At 37.8% G+C, this 19,552-nt stretch overlaps 1 protein-coding gene across 2 annotated transcripts in view; it reads right to left on the reverse strand.

Moving 5' to 3' along the window:
• nxph4 (neurexophilin 4) overlaps positions 1-19,552 on the reverse strand; it is a 46,510-nt gene that overhangs the window by 8,089 nt on the left and 18,869 nt on the right. Inside the window, exon 1 of one of the 2 annotated variants that reach the window (XM_080892123.1) lies at positions 9,536-9,738. The exons of the other annotated variant lie outside the window; for it this stretch is intronic. The gene's annotated coding sequence lies outside the window, so the exon portion shown is untranslated. Of the gene's footprint in view, positions 1-9,535; positions 9,739-19,552 lie in introns of those variants that run through there. 2 annotated transcript variants of the gene reach the window in all.

Here is a 19,552-nt window from a genome sequence, read left to right on the forward strand (position 1 = left end):
GTTTGTGCTTGTGTGATTCAATGATTACTTTAAGGTGCTTTCTTCACATAAAGAGTTATTCTTTGATTAAATTTGAAAGTTTTTGTGACTGATGGAGTAATTAAATGTCACTGACAAAACATAGGATATAACAAACTGATTTTGGACATTACTGACTTAAGGCTGACTGGATCCTTCCCTTCAACTATGCCTCCTCAGAATTATCCAGTTACTGTGATGTTTTTTTAGTGATAGATAATAATCAAAAAAACACAAATCAAAAACTGATGTGGAAAAATCCCCTCAAGGGATGTCACAATATACTGATAGTTTATGATGTTTTTGAGTGAAATGTTCTCAGCACATATGATAACATCACACATTGCAGTGTTGTGCTTTTGTCATGCATCTGAATATTTATGAATAAGAACTCAGACGTTTAATTGATTTAAAAAAAAAAAAGTAAAAAAGGTTACACATGAATTCGAGTAATAACATTATTACAACTTTTTCGGATAAAAAAAAAAATCACAAAAATGTGATGAATTCTTTTGTGCAGGTCAACTTATGTAACTGCATCTTTTCGTCCTTATTCACAGCTTGTGTTATTTTTCAGGTCATATTTGTAGCATTATTATGCCTTATTTTATAAACCAGTCTGTGGTGCAGTGTTAGATGTTGCTGCTTCTAGTAAAAGGAGCAAGATGTGGAGTCTGGGGCATTTACAGTGCGTTGAAATGACATAAAAGATGCCTGCCGGAAGACAGGAATTATAATTTGCATCTGTTATGAATATGATGCTTAGAAATATAAGATGTGGATAAAAAGAAACATCTCTGAGAACGGATGGAAGTTTGATGACAGAGTAGTAATTGAGCTACGTGTAGACTGAGAATAAAATAAAGCTGAACTGAACATATCCGATGGTGGTAGTGTGGTACTGTAGCTCAGACGTGCTCAGTTTTTAACAGCAGTCACGCTGCACTGTTTTAACAATAATCATACTACAAAAAAAGAAACTTTTTAACTTTTAGCCTCCCACTCCCTGCCCCCCCCCTCCAAAAAAATGAGAGAGCTGAAAATGACATTTAATTACAAAAAGCAAAATAAAGCCAGGAGGAAAAAAGATAAACCAGTAGGGGAAAAATGGAGCAAGAGACTGTTGAGAGAGAGAGACAGAGAGGAAGAGGGGGGAAGAAGAGGGGGAAAAAAGCAGTAAAAGCGATTTTGCAGTCCACTGGTGTCGTTGGATTATCATGAAAATGAAAGCTATTGAGTCAGGGAGTATCAGGGAGCAAGGAAATGGAGCTGAGACAGATAACACAGCAAGGGAGAAAAAGAAAAAGAATAAGAGAATGAGTGTAGAGAAAGCAGAGATGTCTGTAAGACAATATGAGGCAAAAGTGCAAAGAGAGAAAAGGTAAAAAGACAATATATATACGACACAGAGTGAGATTATGAGTGCAATAAGACAAAAATGAGAAACACTTCACCCCATAGAGAATAATCAGAGGTTTCTTGAGAAGTAATATCTGTAATATTGTTTCAAGAAGACCAGCTCAGTTCTGAAAAAAATCACTTGAAGAAGAAATAAAGTATTTTTCCATATTTCAGACTAAATTTAATAAGCATTTTAGTTCATCATCAGCTTTAAAGAATCTGTATTTTTTAGTGTGTAGAAAATAAGGTAAATAAAAACAAGGTTTAGTTTCAAGGAAGAAAGAAAGAGATGCTTCTCTACCATTTGATGTCTATATTAGAGGATTTATGAGGGTATTGAATGCTGGCTTAAGTGTAATATGCCGACAATATTGCAAAATATTGCAGATGTGCTAAAATTAGACTAAGGGGGAAATGTAGAAAACTACAATGTCTCACAGTTATGGGAATTTCAGGTTTGTTTTATTGTCTTGGCACAACAAGGCAACTTTAGAACTTCCAACTGTTGTATATTGAGACATATTTTTACACAATTAATTAACATTTTAATTTAACCAAGTCAGCCAGCGTGAGTGGGAGTTCAATTGCTTGAAAAACTGGCCAGTCATTTTTTTTTTCACCAAGCAAGCAGAAGATCTACAACAAAAACCCAGCGGTGAAAGAAAGGTCATTAGAGGTCAGGCAGCTTGTTAGACAACACATCCATGTGTCTGCATGTACTTTTCTTTACAAAAAAAAAAGCATAAAAACAAACAGAGAAAATAAAAAAATATAAACAGAACATCAAATATCTTGCAGTGGACCCATCATGTACAAATATGTGCATGTATTCAAGCAAATGAAACATTATTTGGAAAGAAATTGCTGTATTTTTTGTTTTTGAAGACTGAGATTACAAGGCCAAACATATTCTCATATTTTTGCAGTAAATAAGAGGCTCCATTTGGCTTACGATCCTTTTGACTATTACTCGTTCAATACAGTTAAACATTACACCTGCAACAGCAAAGCCTCACCTGAAGCTTCTTTATTTGCATCATAATCTAAATCCACCTGTCACTCTTATCTGTGTATTCCAAAGATAAATATTGCTGTCCAGTGATTTATAAATTCAGCAAGGCCGGCTACAACGACAAACTGAAATAATTATGTTCTTCTTACATTTGGAACGACATACCTCTTGTTATAGCACATGGGACTAAAAATAGCCTTTGCAACCACAGAGATTACCACATTAAATAAACAACGTTGCTCTTGTTAACACAGTCTTTTGCAAAATGCATTATGGTACTATATTAAATCAGGAGACTCCACAGTGACTGGCTAAGTATCAGCCACTGCCAAATAAACATACAATGCTAACAAAACACTGGGCATCGCTGCCAGCATTGTATGTAAGTGCTTTCATTCAAGTATGTTTAAGCAGTGCTGCTACAGCCAAATCGGTTTTAGTTGTTTTTCAGTTGCATTTAATCTTCATCACGTAACTACTCCCACAGGAAACAGAATCTATGTGCTGCTGTAGACCTCCAGAAAACCTTTGTTTTATTTATTACCCCCGCCAAGGAGGTTATGTTTTTGGTAGCGTTTGTGTGCGTTCCTGCGTGCCTGTCAATCTGTCTGTAAACACAATAGCTCAAAAAGTTTTGAATGAATTCTGATAAAACTTTGTAGGGGTGTAGAGTTGCGTTAACAATCTACCAAAATTTGACTTACATCCTCCAAGGTCTTAAAGGTCAACTTAATGATTTAGAATAATCCTTTAATTGTGCCACAAGGGGAAATTTGGGTGTACAAGCAGCAAGAAAGACACGTATACAAACAAACAGTACACAAGACACACAACAGAAACCTACGCAATTTTTACATATTTACATCAAGGACAATTATTGGTTGAAAACAAAAAGTCTTACAACTTAGAATCATGATTGTTTCAAGTGTAGTGTGTATTGTCAGGATATAGAAAGTAGATTTCACATAACAGCAAATATGACCTCTGACCTCTCCTTCAAGGTCGATAGATTGACCTGAAGGCCAAAGTGATAATAATGCTATATAGAACTATTTAAAACTATGTATGGGATCCTAAATAATACGTTACTTTGTCCTGCTCGCCTCTTCTTTAAGGTCGAATAAGGTCAAACTTTCATAAAATGTCTTTCATCCTTAAAACTATGTTTAAAATTCTACTGCCTTTGTTTGTCTTGGCAACATTTAGGAAATGATTTAGGTACATTCAGGCATATAGCAATTCTAAATGTCCCATTATAGTTTGCATCCAAATATCATGTTACATTTGACCTCTGCTCTCACTTTTACATTTTACACCTGCCTCTCTTTTAAGTTAACCCAAAAAATGCATTCTTTTTTACCACACTATAAACTTCTTAAAGTACATTTAAAAAGAAGAAAGAAAACAAATTGAATCTGTACAAAATATGATACTGCTCCCTTAAGCGTAAACACTGCCCAGAGAGTGAGTTGCCTTGGCAGAGCTTTGTGCTCTCTCTGTGGTTAGTTAAGATTAGCTAATACAACTATAATATTAAAAGTTTTGTGGATACGTAAATTACTTTCAAGTGCTCAGAAACTCAGAAAATCATCCACATATATAATTACAAACATGAAAAACTAAAAAGTAACCAGGGGTCTGTAAAGGAGGAGTTAGGAAAATGAAAGTTAAAAGTTTGAAAAACTCAGAGGCAATTGTTCATTCCATGCACTAATGTCTTATCTCTGTGGTCTTCCTCTTCACCTCCTGCTTGGAAGTTTGTTATTAAGCCAGTAAGGTATAGGTAAGTCAAATTTTATTTATATAGCACCTTTCATAATAAATATCACAAAGTACATCACAACAAAAATGGAAAGAAATAACAAAATTCAAGATCTTTTGTCTGATATATCCACTAACCTTACACCTCAGAAAGGTCAGGAACTTTCCTGAACAAAAGATAACTAATTGTACTTTTCTTAACTTCACTATATGCCGAAACCACGTCAACCTTGTCTCTCTAACTTATTTTCCAAAACGTGTGACCTGAGCTGTCCTGCTGATGCACTCATTTTTAATCCTGTTCCTCCTGGGCAATCCCAGTGAAGACCTTTACATCTTCAACTCTGCCACCTTCAACTCGACCTGCTGTGCAAGCAGCAGAAACATTTCAAAAACGTTTGCTTAACTTATCATTTTTATCTTACATCCAAGTAGCAACAGTTTAAGATGAATGCTGTGTCTCAAGTCCACACTTAGTACTTTTTGAGTGCACAAAAAGGGAAAAACCTGCGGCTAAATGAAGCTCATTGGATGGTGTACTCATAATGGTAAAAACAAACAAAAAAACTGCCATTTCTTACCATCTATGGTTGTCATCTTGGCTACAGAGAGGAAGCAGAGAGGCCACCAAACAATTTCCAGACAGTAAGAGAAGAATTCACTCTTGATTCCTATGATAGCTAGCATGCTAACTGACAGTGGCAGTTAGCATAAAGCACACATGCTACATACAGAATGTTGTAGCACTGTTTTTTTAAACTTTTTCTTTTTTAATCTTATGTGTTAAAATAGTCATCATCACCGCAGAAGGACTTAGCACGGTGTGGTCCGAGGATTGACAAGTCAGAGCAACGCTCACGGTCAAATCTCTATTTCATCTTGCTGTGTTCAATTTTTGGCAGCACGAACATGTCAAAAAGCATTTAGCGCACTATGGGAAACGTCCAAATAGAGAGACTAGCAAGTTCAAACAACTACCAAATCTTTTTAAGAAAAGACTAAAAAGATTTGGTGAAATTTTACTCTAACTTGAAGGGATTTGAAAGCATTACAGCTGTATTATTATTTATTATTAATAAAATTAATTTGATTTACTTCAAAGGGCAGTTTATATGTTTTAATGTGCAGTTTTCCTTTTATTAACAGAAGAAGTAGAAATTAAAAATATTGGAAGTATTGAACAAAAAGAAATATCAGCTGTGGTTACTTCTTTCTACACAGTCTGTTGGACAATGATGACGAATTTTAGTGAGGTTAAGGTCACTCATTGTGTTTAAACCTTCCTTGGTCAATGCATAAGAATCGTTACAAAACAACTAAAATATAGATTAGTTAGAAAAGACCTAAGACAGCAAAAACAAACTTTACTGGACAAAGATAACTAATTGTGATTTCTTAAAATCTTTCCTTTTTGCAATTTACCACAAGCTTACAATACCTTTAAAACTAACTTACAAAACAGGATGCTGAAAACACTGCTAATGTCCCATTTGTTGCATTCAGTATATTTACAGTATTGCTCTACGAAGTTTACCAAAAGTTAAAATGCAGGAAGATGACACGAAACACAATTTATCTATGAAGCCATTAGAAAACTTCCCACTGAAGGGCCAGACTTCAGGAGTCATATTTGTCCACTTTTGTTCCCTCCATCTTACTGATCACATCAGATCAACATGCTGAAGTGTTTTTGTCTGGCTTGCTGGGTGGGCACACTCCCTTCATGTCTCCACTGATGCAACCGCACCACCTGATCAATCACCCAAAGCAGGTCTTTGGGGACACATCTTAAAGGAAGGGGGGGGGGGGACAGAAGAGCATGGTGTCATCAGCAGAGAAGGGGTGCCTTGTTTGCATGCAAGATGCTGGGTAATGCATCAAAAGATGACAGCTTCCCCATTCTTCCTTAAATAAGAATGGTGAGACTCTTGCTGGCTGTGGTTTAACTTTAATCATTCATCTAAATAACTGTTGCAGAAGTCTGCTGCAGGAGGGGCTGCATCGCCAAGCAGGCTGCCATGGGCGTGGAGAATATGAGAACTGACGTTGTACTCCTGGATTTCTCATTTGTAAATGTGTAAACATATATTTGACTCAGATTGGAAAAGCACTAAAGTTCCCCCCCACCCACGCTCCTCCCCTCCCTTGCAGATTTATGTATTGGAAGAGTTTGAAATTCATCGAGATTAGGTTCGGAGGAGGGCTCTGTCGCAACGAGCGACATGTTGAGCAGCTAAGTGACAGTGATTGATGCCCTCTGTGTTTCACAACTTATCAAGCGCATATACACACACTCTCTGCAAACAGATAAACAGCAAAAACACCGGAGATAAATAAAGAATCAAACGAACACAGGGGACTGGCAAAGAAAAAAAAAACCCAACTTATCTGCATAATGAATAGACGAGATGGAGGAAAACAGAGAGAAGAGCGGCAGAGATTCCCAGCGGGTGAAACTGAGCTTGGGAGATGTCAGTTGGGAAGAGGTACAGGGACACATGGGCTTGTGACGACTCCGACAAGTCACCCAGGCGGCAAAATAAAGCCCGGCTTCCTCAGATTTGTTTCCAATGCTCATCAGTAGGAGAGCTGGATGACGGATGGACTGGCACTGGGCGCAACGCGAGCGTGTCAAAGTTACTCACCATAATAAAGACCTGCTCTTTTTCCTTTCCATTCGCCTTCCCTTTTTTTCTCCCCTCAATCCCTTTGCAGTCCTGCTGCCTACAACCAATTTCATTTCATTTTAAGCTGCCTTCATTTGTGTCTTATGCTTGTTCTATGTGCTTTTCCACTAATTTGCAGCATTTAGGGTATTGAAGTTGGTACATTCGCATGGTTGCTAATAAATATAATGCCACAATCATTTCCTCCCTTCTTTTGTTCTTATTCTTTTTTATCCATTACCTTCTACCTGCTTCCTTTCTTTCATTTATACCTGGATAGATCTTAATTTCTGTTATGCCATCTTTCTGCTAGCTACAGTTTCATTTTTTGGTTGTTTTTCTATCTGAAAAAAATTCCTTTGTTACCTCAATATTTAAAGAAAATCATAAAATTAAAATTTCTTTAGCATATGTCTCTAGTTTTGATTTGATTCTTTAGTTTCTAGTTTTTTCTTTAGTTCCTTTAGTCATTTTATCTTTGATTCAAACCTTGTTCATGTCACCGTTTGCCTTGTTTTACCACCAGCCCACAGTCCTCTCATATTCCTTGATTTCCTTTTTTCCTTATCCTTACACTGCTGCTTTCCTTCTTTGACAGTTCATCATTTACATCCATCTATCCATGATGAGATTATGAAAGTCTTCTGGTACTGTACTTTATTTTTCCTTTTTTTTCCACTTCTATCCTTAATGTTTTCCTTGCCACTTTTTTTGCCCTCACTTTCTTCTTTTTCCTTATCACACCCTCTATCTTTTCATCCAATCACTCATCATTAAGCTCATGATCAGATCTGTGAATTATCCTTAATTTCCTTAAGCTCTCGCCTTTTTTCCATCCATTCATTCCTCCTAAAGTTCCTCATTCCATTCTCCATAACTGCTTTTTTCCCAATACATTTCCACTTATCATCGACTACACATGAACACAATCCTTGCTCAGTTCCATCTTTCCATCCTGCTCCTTTTCTTTTTCTCATCCCTCGATTTGAACATTACCTTTTGACTCAAAATGGTGATCAATGAATGTACTGCTAAAGATCACTCAACCTGAAGTATATTTAAAGTATTGAATAAAACAAACGTATTACAAAATATGATGGAAATTCTTTCTGTGATTTGAACAATGTTAAATTACAGCACGGATTCATAATCATAAAATCATGCTCACCATGACGATTTCTACAGATTCTGTTACAAAATGACAGCAACAGAAGGAGCTGCTGATAAAAAAAATACTTCATGTTAAAAAAGGAGCTACAGTCCTTTTCAAACATTGTGCATAAGTGCAAATAACTACTACAGGATTTTGAGCGATAAAAATAAATAAATCAAATAAACAAAACAAAAGTTTATCGAACAGACCATTTTACTCAGCTGGAATAGATTTGCAAGTCAAACAAGTACCAAAGCAGTTTGTTAAATGAACAAAACTGAATCAACCAAGCAAAGATGATGGTTTACACAACATGGAAGATCTGATTCAGATACCATTTGGTCATGTTTATTTTTTAACAAAAAAAAAAGTTAAATAAATATGGCAGTCTCTTAATTAACAACAAGGTAAATTTCACAATATTCCAATTTCTTTAATTTTTTTTTTACCTTGATCTCTTTTCCTTTTATTCCAGCACCTCCTGCTTTCCGACATCTACACCCCATGGCGAGAACACAGCTAACTATAGATCTATTGATCCATTTAACTTAATTACTTCCACTCTTTCTCCATAAATCTGTCCTTTCTTCTCTCCTATGTTTCCTCACACTTCGATTCTTTTATCCTCTATTCTTTCACACTTCTGAGACCCATTTCGGAACTGCTGGCAAAAGGGAATACTAATACATATCTGGACGTTCCCTGGTGTGAAGGATGCTCTCCATGCATTTGGGACCTAAGCTGAGTGGGGACGAGTGGGGCCAAAGCTCAGACCTGTGGGGGGATACATGGCTCTCGCGCTTGGGGCAGACTCTCTTCACCAAGGGTGATGGCAGACTTAATTGGAGAGAAAACAGTGGGAGGTGCCAGTGAATAAAACTCCTCAGAAACGCTGAGGTTCAAGTGAGGTTCACTTGAAGGTTAAGCACACACACACACACACACACACACACACACACACACACACACACACACACACACACACACACACACACACACACACACACACACCCCTGCGTCAGAGCATGAAGTAACAAGGATCCTGTAGCATTATTAGCACAAAGAGTGCAAAGGTATGAAATATATCAAATATGATTGTGAATATAAAGAACTAAAAAAACTCCCATATCAGAAAAGATAATTAAACATACGATCCAGCACATCCTTATACTATCACACAATGTATAGGAGTTTTCTCCTTAGTTGCCTTTTAGATGCCTTTGCCAGTGTATAAATCACCCAGCTTCAAGGACGTAGCATTGGGACCCCTAACTGGGATCTTTCACATCTACCATCTGGATGCAGAAAACCAGAGTGCTGACCAGCGGCCCTGCTCTCATTCTGTTCCTCAGGAAGAGATGGGGGGTGGGTGTACACTGTAGCTAGAAACCTAATCAATCCAACAACTGCTCATATAAAATCCTTTCTAAAGATGTAGAGAAGTCGAATTGTGCAGTAATGATATTTTGAGAGCGAATGAGAAAGAGAGAGACAGGGGCCAGAACAGAAAAAAAGAAAGAAAACCTGTCAGTGTCTGCTCATCCAGAACTGTCCGAAGCATTCGTTCACACGCTCGCTTTTTCTTTTTCCCCCTCTTTGCTCGCCCTCCTCCAGAAACCCCGGTCTTCCATCATTCAAGTTAGTTTCACACTCTGAGGCTCAATATCAAAGTAGATATGAAGCAGAGAAACACAGGATTGTCTTTCCACAGACAATTGTGTCCACTGCGTTTATTTGTGTCATGGTATCCAATGGTGTAAGTAGGCCTATATGTGAGCCACCTGTCTGCTGTCTTTCCATCAGGCTGAAAATAACTGAGCTCCCTCCACCCCCCAACAAAAGACAGTCGCTAGGGAGTATCTGTCAGTCAACACACGCGTCGAAGCTATTATCAGTTAGGGTTGCACTAATGACACTGTCTCTAGTTACAATACAATACCGATACCTGAGGTTTGGTTATATGTAGCATTAAAAATATTAAAAGACTCTGAAGAAGAGACTGGGAATCATTTTTTCTATGTGTGTAAGTTAAACCACACTTAAGTTAAACATTCTTTTCCAAACTTTGCAAAATAAAATGTAACAAATGAAAATAATTTTGCAACGTGATCAATACGGTGACCATAAATATTACCCATTCTCCGGCTCGCTGTAAAATCACAGAGCACCTAAGGACAGATGAAGTGTAATATTATTAATTGAACTGATGATTATATGTTAGTGTAAGTGCAATAAAATCTTCCCAACAATGTGACGAGTGACAGCAAAGATGAGAGAGAGAGAGAGAGAGGGAGGGAGTAAGAGAAAGAGAGCAGCTGACAGGGAAAGCACTGTCGTCATCAATGAGCTCGTCATTTGTCTCAACTTACTTTGACCACAGTCTGTGGTGAAGTACAACGCTTTTGCAAACATACAAATAAAAGATGCTGGCGTCTTAGCCACGAAATGCCTTCAAAATGCTAAACGATTTCTGTTAGCTTCCTTCATACTGTACTAGGTCTAATGCTAGCAGCTTGCGCACTGCTGATGTGTGGTATTGAATACAATGCAACCTTGTTATTCTTCAGCAGCTGCACATTATTATCACACAATAAAAAATATAAAATATAATTTAATAACAAAATATTTTCAAGATCTAACCACAACAGTAATTTGCATCCACCTTTGCTCTTCTTGTCATGTGAGGTGCAGTTAGCCAGAGCTCCAGTGATGCTCGATTGAGTCTACATTTGAGTCACACATCACCAGCTGTTAGCACTTCTTCTTTCACAGCCTGTTTGTGCTCAGTAGTGTGTTTTTACCTCACTGGGGAAGTAAAAACACAGGTTGGTTTTCACCTCAAGTGGGAACAGTTTTTTTGCATAGTTTACAAAGTACTGTATTTTTGTTCTTTAAATTTTATTACATTACAAGTTAAAATTAAACTTTGTATTTTTTAAAATGCTGTATTTCATTGGAGGTTATTGGTGAAATTCCCCTTTTAGAAACGAAATTGTTATTGGAGGCTCACTCCTGGCTCTTGTTCTCAGACATTCCTGGCCTTTTCTTGTTATAGACCTCACTAGGAAATGTAAATACAAAGATATTGCGATATGACATTTTTATATCATGTAAAACAGCGGTCCCCAACCTTTTTTGCACCACGGACCGGTTTATGCCCGACAATATTTTCACGGACCGGCCTTTAAGGTGTCGCGGAAAAATACAACAAAATAAAACTAGTACCGGTACCGAAAAAATGAAGATTTATTCATAACACACGTGAAAAGATCCAGGAAAACCGAGTTAACGATAAAAATGATAACAAAATAACACTGAAAACCAAAAAATCCCCTAAAAACCATACATTTCACACCTGAGCCTCTACTCTTGCGGCCTGGTACCAAACGACTCACGGACCAGTACCGGTTCCGAGGCCCGGGGGTTGGGGACCGCTGATGTAAAATGTATGCGGTATTATCACAGGTGATATACTATGGCACTAGCCTAAACAAAATATCAATATATAAGAGATTTGAAAAGCAGTGTAATTGGAATAAAGAAGTGCAAGAGAACAAAACACATGAGAAGCCTGGTTATTTATCTCTGAAACTTGCTACCAACAAATTAACCTAGCTTAAAATTGATCCAAAAAGATGGTTTACAAACTATATTGGAACCTAATTACTCACCGATTTCATTTATTTGTGATGCTTATTTTGGTGTTTAACTATGTTCTCTAAACAAAACCTATAAAAAGTTAACATTTGGCTAACTGTGATAGCTGCATTTGTATTACTGACCAGCCTATTCACTTCACTCATGTGGATTCAAGAGTGGCTATAGACAGAACAAGTCTTGTGACTAATAGTCTAGCAGGATCTGTGGTTCAATTACACTGTGGACCAGCTCTTCTCTGTCCCTGGGCTAGATGCTTCACTGGAATAACTAACACACATACAAACATATACAGAAGCACACACCAGAGTGCAAAAACACACAGACTTTATAAATGTGATGTCACTGACCAAAGGACAGCAGCGCTGATACATTTCTCTCGTTTCTTCCTTAAAGATATGTCCAAAAGAAACATACTGGAAGATTGGATATTGGCACTATCTAAATGAATGTTTTCAGGCCCCGGGGAGGCAAAGGCTCACTGCACCGTCTGGGTCTTTAAAAATCAGGGGACAGATGATGAAAAGCTTGGCCGATGCAGTTTATCCACAATGTGAGAAAACACAGGAAATGAACAGTGACCTATGCCGCCGAATTCCTGCCGTTTCACAGAACTCGTTCAGATTTAGCAGATGGAATTCTTGACTGTTGTTTCAAGCGAATTCATCCTTTCACTCAGCTACTCGCCGGGCTTTTGTAATTTTGAATCCAAGGACTCGTGATATTTCGCATCTTGAACAAACAAACCTGATTAACTGAAAATTTTCAGTGATGTTGCGATCCGTGTAGCACAGCCTCACTTTGAACAGTATATTCTTAAAAAGCAAAAGAGCCTATAAAGCCATTTCGGCCTTGGCATTTACAGAAGAAAAACTGATGGTCGCTACAAAGCATGACTAGAATTTTCTTGAGCTTCCCTACTGGTCCGACCAGTTGAAGAATGACAAAAACTGAGCCGACTGACACGCCCACACGCACAAACACCCACATGGCACAAACACAAGACAGGTCTAAAGATCTGGTGTCTTTCCAGAGCAGATGGGTGGGTTGGGTGAGGGGTATGGGGTGGGCCTGGTGGGTGGGGGGTGCAGGAGAGCGTCAATCTGTCATTACTAACAAGCCAGGAGACTCGGAGCCAGGGCAGGTCACACACACATACACACACGCTCGTCGTCCTTACGCAGGCATCACATTCCAACTGTGGCATTCCTGCTAATTAGAACACAAATTAATGATCCAAGCAAGTGAGACAGGCTGGCTCTCCCTCCCTCTAGTCAACATTTAGCCTTCCTCTGAGTTCCCACTTCCTCTGTGCTGGCTCCCTCCATTTTATTTTGCAATTCACCCTTTCGCTTTTATTTTTTTTCTTTCATAATGTTCCATATTGCCTCGCTGTGCTCCTTTTTCGTTTCTCTGTAACAGGTGAGTGGAAACAAGCTGTTTCTAATCAGTTAAGTAAAGCAGACTTTGTGTGATTATTTACAGACACTCTGTGATCTTTCACTGGGAGATTATTGACAAAATCAGGTGGAAGATGGCTGTAGAACTTCTTCTGCTAATGTTTAAACAAGTAAATATGTAAACAAGGTAAATTGGTAGCTTTGATATTAAATCTCATCCAATGTTATTATATTTCTTATACACCTGAGTTTCTTTCAGGTTTTGCGTCGTTATCGGCTGTGCCATCAACAAAAAAAACCCCAAACAACTACAACAAATCTGTTTATTAGCATTATGGAAAAGCTTGTTAAACATAGGAGGCGAGTGGCCAATCTTGCAAGCTTATATTTTTTGCTGTATATCCCAGTGTTGTTTGCTTCTTATTTATGATAAATGGTCGTTTTCTTCTTCTCATAATGGAAGAAATCTGACTATGCAAAGGCATACATGAAACCTGAACATACGATCCCTGCTGTGTTCAACTATCTCCTCCACGCAACACTTTAATGCATGTTTTTAGTCATTTTAAATTCCCATCCGCTATTATTATACCAAATGGAGCTGGTTTCAGTATGTGGATAAAAGGGTTCACTTTAGCAGCAGCAGCACTTGAAAGCTTGAATTGCCTATACATTTAGAGATTTTTTTCTTTTTTGACGCTGCCAGATAAAAAGAAAGTTTTAATAAAGCTTGTCACACGTTAAAATCAAAATCTTCCCCCATCTCTGAATCCTGCAGCTTTTCTCTCTCTTACATTAATTTTCCACTTGCATTATTGTGAAATAATCAGCGCATAACTTGAAGCCACAGTGAAAAATGGTCTGTAAACTTGCCAAAGAATTGCTGCTAGTTCCCTCAGAGCTCCACCGCTGAATAGATTGCTTGTTCTTTGATTGTATCTGTTTGTATTCCTTCAGGAAGAACAGTGATAAATTCTGGGGCAAAGTCACAGTCAACCACAACAACAGCTATACAGACTCAATCCGGCAGCAGTCTTCGGCGTCCAGGACACCTTGCCTATGATGCATCAGTGGAGACTGACCTTGAGCTCTTGGTATTAAGGTCAGGAAGCATCATTAGTTCTGTTTCCCCACTGCAGGGCTAAGAATAGGAACGTGAACACAATCACTCAGTCATCATCTTTGTTTTTTCACACAGTTCTCTTCTTCTTTTTTAGATCAGGGTTTGCTGGAGCGACTAAAACAATTAAACATCTTGCTGTACCTCATATGAGCATAAGTGGGATTAAATCAGAATTAGACCATAAAGCTCTGATTAAGCGTAGTTAAACTATTAATATTATCTGTACAGCCAGCCCAATATGGAATCAGTATGTCTTTAATGTCTGTATTTTTTCTGATGATCAAATCTAATCAAATTCCTTTTCTCCTTTTTTTAATCTTTTTTTTTCAGTTTTCAGTTCAGTTCATTTTTATTTCAAACATATACATTCACCAACATGTCATAAAAATCTTTCCATGCAGTTGTTTGAAAAGGAGTAGGCAGAAGCATATACTTATTTAGCCCTTACATGAACAGAGCATGGACATGTTGCTACATGCACACACACCTGTTATTACGGTTAAATCTCCCTAAGGTAGTGTTTCAGGCCCTGAAGTTCCAACAGCTTTGATTTAAATTAATAAATGATCCATTCTCTGCTTTAGAGTAAAGTACGCTGGAAAATATCACCATATACAGAACTGAGGGAAAGAGTTCCTTTTGTTTTGTTTTTTAATAAATACAAATCACCTGCAGTTGACAGCTCACACCTTCCATCTCTGTTTCCTTCAGTCCCGGTTGGGGCTCTGGCTCACAATCAATACCTTTCACAGCTAAGCCAATCTGCAATAATAAAAGCATTACAGACAGGGAAAAATAACATCAAATCTTATTAAATATGGGAGATAGTCTCGTCCTTTCTACTGCATGTCTTCCTGTCTCTTGTTGCCTAGGTGATCAGGAAACCACTACGTTGGACAGATCATTGCTGTTGGCATGATCCCTTAATGTTCCTGGGTGATCAACAGGCTCAGGCTCAGGGCCTGTGTTGTGGGTTACAGGTTTGAAGCTTAGCATTCTGCTCATCTCTCCTGCCAGCCATGTATATTTCACAGGATTGCCTTTTATATTCAGTCTGTGGCTCAGTGGAGCACTCATCTTTATTTCATTTTGTGGCGTTTTTTAATTTTAGCCAGAGTTTTTTGCACTCTCCTCCTCCTCCTCCTCTCCCTCCCTCCATCCTTCCTGACAACCCCCTCTGCTGACTGAATCAGTAATGGCATAATGCATCTTGCACTATAAAACTTTCACCAAAACAAACAGTAACTTTCAGCAATTGAATTTCTGCCCTTACTGCACCTAGACTGGAAAAGGGTGAGATCTGCACTGTACTCATATTAAGGGTTTTTTTGTCTGGCTCAGTGTTACAACTTTATCACATTAATGTACAGTTACAATAGATTAATTTCATTCTAATGGAAAATTCACGTGAATCTATTATGGACATTTATAGAATCATCTTTTTATTCTGTCATCGCTAAGAAAAAGTCTAAGAAAAAAATCCTTCCTTCAGTGCTGGGTTTTTCCAGAAAGCCTGATCCTTTCAAGATGCTGAAGCATCTTCTTCTCCATATCTGAGCTCCTGCATCGATGTGCCATTGGTAGTAAAGACTAAGTCACTTGTCACCAACCTGATTTCTCCAACCCAGCTGTGCCAAACTGATACATAGCGTGACACACACGGGCCCTCACTAATGGTGATGACAACAGCAAGCATAAACTGGCCATGACCCAACTCTGACTGGCTGTTCGTTGCAAACATGTGGGAGGGGCTTCTGAGCTCAGTGCTCACACCCAGGTGTGTAGCATGCTGAGGCGATTGCCACTCTGTGAGCACATACAGATCCAGAAGAAAAAACCCAAACCAAAACAACTGACCAACCAATCAAATGAAAAAACAAACAAACGTAAACATATATATATATTTTTTGTACATAGTTTAATCCCGCAGATAATTTTAGTTTCATTTTCTTAAACTTAGAGATTTCCGGGAGTGAGGTGTCCTCAGTTAACCCTTTAAAGCCGGTCGGAGCGGCACGCTCCGTTTTGCATAACTTTTGTAAAATCCCGGTAGCACTGCAACCACGTAAGCTAGCACAATAATTTTTTTTGCATATGAAATCGGAGGAGTCGTACTTACATCCATACATACATGTGCCATCAGCTTGTCCTAGGTCACAGTTTCCTTCCACATATAGCTTTGCAAAAACTGCATAAAAAGCACTTACAGCAACAAAAACATAATATTCCAGAAACACGCTTTGCCAGTCCGATCAGCTGTTTGTAACACTTCCTACGTTCATCAACTATCGCATGTCCGCCATGTCCTGCCCGAAACCGAAAGTGATTTCATTTTGCGGAAATGTAGTTTTTTACCATCAGGGCCTTATGAGCCTATACTGGTGTTTTTAAAAGTTATGTTTGACTTTATGACTTTCTGTGTCATTTCTGGGATGCTTAGGACTCATATTGCACTGCTGGAAATAGTTTATTTTGATGCATATGCTGTTTTTTTTGCAAATTTGCACTATAATATTTATTTTCGTTTTTCCTGCAGTATATAAAAATTGGTGTATTTCAAAAATAAAACTATGAAGACACTCAAAATAAATTTCCTGTGGTGGGAAACTATTTTGTGCAACTTTTTTGTATTTACAGTTTTGAGGGATAAGCCTCTTAAATTTCTCTAACTAGAAATATATGTTAAAAAAACAAAAACGATTTAAAATTTTTTTGTAGTTTATTGCACTTTTTTGCAATTTATGTAATTACTATGCACTTAATGCAGACATATTATTAAAGTTTGGGCTATAATGGTTGTATTGATGTATATCAACTTGAAATGCTCCCAAAAACGGCTCCACAGCATGTAAAAATATAATATAAGCTCTGGCGCACTTGGTTCTGTAGGTCTTAAAGGGTTAATTGAGACAAAGGAAATGAGTGAAATTAAGATTGACATGCTTACACTGTGAAGAAAATACAAAGGTGAATTTTTCAAAATCAATGCTGCAGTTTCTATTTCCTTCGCTGACAAGAGCCATCCTCCAGGTTATATTTTTAAGCCTTTATTACAGACATCCAGAAATGATAAGAAGAAAGAAAGATGCAACACAGGAGTCCAACCAGACTCAAAGTGGGCATGGTGAAAAATGTAAGACTAGTCAAAGAACTCTTATGATTCCTTATTTATATGACAGTGAGCATTGCACTAAATAAAGGTACCTGCAAGGGAAGCAAGCTTTATTACTATACAATGGAAACTTTCTGCTGATCTCATTTATAAATGGATAATTTCACTTGTTTAGAATAAACTTTATTCATTTGTTCTCAGTTTTTAAATCAGCAATGTGTAATGTTGTTAGTAAGTACTTCCACTTAAATTCAGTGAGGCACAAAAACAAACTAGTATAAATACTTAAGTAAAGTAGGTAAAAGTACAAAGTGAAATCAGACATGAAGACTATATTTTTCTCTCTCTTGCGTAAACTTCACCTGTAATAAGAATGAATGTCTTCTCCCCAGTGCAGATATGGACTATCTTGTACAATTCCTAGCTATAAACCTTTACAGTGTCCTTGGAACAGCTCTAAAAGGCAACAACAATTTTAAGATTGTCTCATTTCAGTTGGTTTGATGTCAAGGGAGCGTTTAACCCACAAACAAACCAATCTAACACAGTCTGTTAGCTTTGCCAATACATCCTCAAGTCAATACAGCCCGCCAGCCGTTCTTTATTTACACATTTGTTTGTGGTCTTGGTAAAGCTGTTCACATCCCTGTTGGGCCATCCCAATTAACTGGTAATGGAAAACGAGACTGAAAGTGAGCCTTCTTGAGAGTGCTAGAATTATAATAAATCCAGATCAATTTAAATGACAACAAAAGTGGAGCCAACTTAAATTCATACAGTGGTGTTTACAAACTGCTGCATGGATCATACCAGAATAGTGTGAAGCAGTGAGAATTCTTCAAAATAAAATTGAGTGTGGAGGTTTTTTTTTTTTCTAACAGGGAACACTACTGCTGGTGCACCATCTCAACCTTTTTCTTTGATGCAAAAAAATATGTCAAACTTGAACCTGCTTCTTTTTCTCGCTTTTTGAAGTATATACTTTGATTTTAAGTTCTTCTAAAATTTGTGTGTTAAAATAAGATCTAGTAATTAACTGTCAGTAGGAAGTAATGCTATCTATGATTATGGTTACTTTTTTCCCTCTCCTGTAAGGGAATAGTTACACTGTAAAAAGTAAAGCAAAGCCTCAGTTACGCTGACTTTAACGTCATAATAACAAAGACAAAAAAGAAAAAAGTTCCAGGAAAGGTTTCCTTTAACAATTTGTATTTTTTTAATATTTCAAATTAGATGAAGACGATAAATGGCATACATTTTTCAACCTTGTGATTTAAAATATATTTAAATATATACAGTCACCGCTACCTGTTTTACACCTTGGTACAGTAATACCTCTATTGCCTTCAGAATTGCCTTAATTCTTCATGGCAGGGATTGAAGAAGGCGCTGAAAACATTGTCAGAGTTTTTGATCCATATTGACATGACAACATGACAGGGCTGCTGTAGATTTGCTGGCTGTACATCCATGATGTGAATGATGTGAATCTCCCATTCCACCAAAGGCTCCACAAGATGCTTTATTGGATTTAGATCTGTGGAGACCATTCAAGTACAATTGATTCATTTTGAGAAACAAGTTTGAGATGATCTGAGATTTGTGATATGTTGTGTTATCTTGCTGGAAGCAGCCATCAGGAGATGTGTGTGTTACAGGGATTGACATGGCCAACTACAATCCTCATGTAGACTGTAGCTCCACCTGAGGGGCTCAGGGGGCAAAAAGAAAACATCTCCCACACAAATACACCAGCGCAGCAGTCTCAACTGTTGATACAGGGCAGGACGGATCCATGCTGTCATGTGGTTTATGCCACACGGCCAATCTCACAGCAGAAATCGAGACTTACCAAACCAAGTAACATTTTTCCAATCTTCTATTGTCCAATTTAATGAACCTGTGCAAACTGTAGCCTCAGATTTCAGTTCTTAGCTGACAGAAATTGTGCCAGAAAATCCTAGAAAAATCAACATTTTCTGAATTCAGACCAGCTTGTCTAGCAGCACCATGTTCTGAGTCACTTAAATCACCTTTTTTCCCCATTCTGAGGCTCAATTTGAACTTCAGCAGGGGTCTTGGCAATTTGCGAATTCACCAAGTTGCTGCGGTGTGATTAGCTGATTAGATATTTTTGTTAACGAGCGGTTGAACAGGTGTGCCTAATAAAGTGGCAGGTGAGTGTATATTTCTTCATGACTCATTCGGAGGGCACAAAGCAAATAGCATCAATAAAACAAAGTACAGTC

This window comes from Rhamphochromis sp. 'chilingali' (assembly GCF_963969265.1).
Source record: "Rhamphochromis sp. 'chilingali' genome assembly, chromosome: 9".
Classification (NCBI taxonomy): Eukaryota; Metazoa; Chordata; class Actinopteri; order Cichliformes; family Cichlidae; genus Rhamphochromis; species Rhamphochromis sp. 'chilingali'.